The 3,185-nt window shown below is 38.4% G+C and overlaps 1 pseudogene; it reads left to right on the top strand.

Annotated features, from left to right (window-relative positions):
- The first annotated feature begins 1,048 nt into the window (after positions 1 to 1,048).
- On the top strand, positions 1,049 to 2,463 carry LOC101329908 (eukaryotic translation initiation factor 2 subunit 3 pseudogene; annotated as a pseudogene).
- The last annotated feature ends 722 nt before the right edge of the window (positions 2,464 to 3,185 follow it).

Below are 3,185 nucleotides of genomic sequence, written 5' to 3' on the forward strand. Positions count from 1 at the left end.
CAACCAATTGGCAATTTAAATTAGATGAAAAAATCCAAGATATGAGGGAATATGAGATATTGTTTGCTATTAGATAAGAAAAGAAAGAGAAAGAAGTCTATGAATAAAACCCAATGGGAAAAGTTCAGAGAGACCAGATGTCTGTCTGACCTCAACAATAACAGCAAAGACAGTATCCTCAGAGAGCACAGGAAAAGAACAAATGAAAAAGATGAAAAAGACAAAGAACTAGAAATGTAACTCTGGAATCATAACAGGAGAAATTATCCAGAGTTTCATCAGTTTATCTGTTCCAATGTAGAAAATTCATCAGGCAAATAGACTGGTAGAGATAAGAGAAATACTCCTAAATTCCAAAGATGATTTAAGTTTAACCAAATTTTGAAAAAAATTGTTGTGAGTACAGCTGAAAGCTTCAATAAAAGAACCAACAGAATGTTTCTCCTTTGCAAAGATGGTCATAAACTAAAAAGAGATTTGAAGAGTATTCAAGTCAACACAAGTCTAGACTGTCAATAACCCCCAGATCCCAAAAGACGATTTCCAGTCTGCCATACAAGAAGCTTGGAAGTTACCATTTCATCCTAATAACAAGTAAAAGCTAAACATAATGAAAAATCAACTCTTCTTAGATCCATAAGAGAAGTGAAGTCGCAGGGCAAACTGCCGTCCCCCTCCAATTGAGAGACTGAAAGGCAAGCACATAGAATCAGAACTTACCAACACAGAAACTCACGAGCAGCAACCTCACGGGAACTAGTACCATCAGGGTAGGGAAACCTAAAATGTAATCAATGAATTGCTGAAGGCTCAGTGTGGACAACTTCTGAGAGTTAAAAACTCCAGGATGATTCAGTCATAAGGGGGTCCCCGCACTTTTGTGAGTTTTACCTTTACAAGCTTGACCTTTTGTGAGTTTTACCTTTAGAAGTTCTCACAGTGAATATCGAAGAAAAATCTCCTTGTGCTTCTGGCAGGAGGAGGGGTAAAGGAACCATCCTGAGATATGTCAGAGCATTCTGTTCTTCATAACAAGATCTGTCCTTAGATGGCGGGGGGCGAGGCTGGTGTGACTCTGGGGCAGCAACATCTTTCTCACCAAGATCTCACCACACTGGATGTTACCAGGTTGACTCAACTCTCGCATGAAGTTATCAGCAGACAAGCCACAATTAATATAGGTACACTTGGTCACATTGCCCATGGAAAATCTACCTTTGTGAAAGCTATTTCTGGAATTCACACTGTCAGGTTCAAAAACGAACTAGAAAGAAATATTATGATCAAGCTTGGATAGGCTAATGTCAAGATTTACAAACTTAATGAGGCAAACTGTCTTAGCCAGAATGTTACAGATCTTATGGAAGTAGTATACCTGATGAGTTTCCTATAGACATTCCATGGACCAAAGGGAACTTCAGACTAGTCAGACATGTTTTCTTTGTTGACTGTCCTGGCCATGATATTTTGATGGCTACTGTGCTGAATGGTGCAGCAGTGATGGTTGCAGCTCTTCGGTTAATAGCTGGTAATGAATCCTGTCCTCAACCTCAGACTTCTGAACACCTGGCTGCCATAGAAATTATGAAGCTGAAACATATTTTGATTCTGCAGAATGAAATTGATTTGGTAAAAGAAAGTCAGGCTAAAGAACAGTATGAACAGATCCTTGCATTTGTACAAGGTACAGTAGCAAGAGGAGCTCCTATTATTCCAATTTCTGCTCATCTGAAATATAATACTGAAGTTGTCTGTGAGTATATCATTAAGAAAATTCCAGTACCTCTAAGAGACTTTACTTCAGAACCCCAACTTACTGTTATTAGGTCCTTTGATGTCACCAAACCTGGCTGTGAGTTTGATGACCTTAAAGGTGGTGTGGCTAGTAGTAGTATTTTAAAAGGAGTATTAAAGGTGGGCCAGGAGATAGAAGTCAGACCTGGTATTGTTTCCAAAGATAGCAAAGGAAAACTCGTGTAAACCAATCTTTTCCAAAATTGTATTACTTTTGAGGAACAAAATGATCTTCAGTATGCTGCTCCAGGGGGTCTTATTGGAGTTGGAAGAAAAATTCACCCCACTTTGTGCTGGGCTGACAGAATGGTGGGGCACGTACTTGGTGTAGTTGGAGCTTTACCAGAGATCTTCACAGAATTGGAAATTTCCTATTTCCTACTTAGACGACTTCTTGGTGTACACATGGAAGGAGACAAAAAAGCAGCAAAGGGTCAAAAGCTATCTAAGAATGAAGTGCTTATGGTGAACACAGGATCCCTTTCAACAGGAGGAAGAGTTGGGGCAGTCAAGGCTGATTTGGGTAAAATCGTTCTCACCAATCCTGTGTGCACAGAAGTGGGAGAAAAAATAGCCCTTAGCCAGAGAGTTGAGAAACACTGGTGTTTAATTGGTTGGGGTCAGATAAGAAGAGGAGTAACAATCAAGCCACCAGCAGATGATGACTGAAGATTATCAGTTAAATAATACATTTGGATGAAGTCAGAATTTCTCTTAACAACCTAGGTGTAAAATTTCAAAGCAATACTGGGGATACAGCTCATTGCCTTAGTAGAAGCTATAAGGTTGTTTTCATTTTCTTCTGATGAAAATTAGCCTCTACTACTAAAATAAAAAATAAGGTCTATAATAAATGTCAGAATTGGCACATTGATGGATTTAATCCACATTTTATCAGTAATTGATCATTAAACAGTGTCACATTTGTGCATCAATTCAGGTTTGAAATGAAACTGCTATTACAACTAGACTTTGCTAGAACACCAAGCAGAAAAATTACCAGAAATACTACACCTGGGCAAAACATTTTCCAATGACAAAAAAATCAAAGGTAAAGAAAAAGTCCTTAAAGAAGACAGATGGGGGACAAAAACCTTACCTGTAGAGGAGAAAAGATAAGAATTACATCTAACTTATCCTCAGAAACCACACAAGCAAAGAGTGTGGAGTGAAATATTTAAAGTGTTGAGAAAAGACACCACCAACCTAAGATTCTGTACCCTGCAAAATTACCCTACAAAAGTGAAGGAGCAATAAAGCCTTTCTCAGACAAACAATCCTCAGATGCCTAGGTTAATTTGTCACATAGCAAGGTCAAATAATTGAAACATGAGTAGGGAAGTAATGTCCTAAAAGAGTCTAAGAAGATGAAAGATGGATAATCTTAGCCC

The sequence above is a fragment of the Tursiops truncatus genome, chromosome 1, assembly GCF_011762595.2.
Source record: "Tursiops truncatus isolate mTurTru1 chromosome 1, mTurTru1.mat.Y, whole genome shotgun sequence".
NCBI lineage: Eukaryota > Metazoa > Chordata > Mammalia > Artiodactyla > Delphinidae > Tursiops > Tursiops truncatus.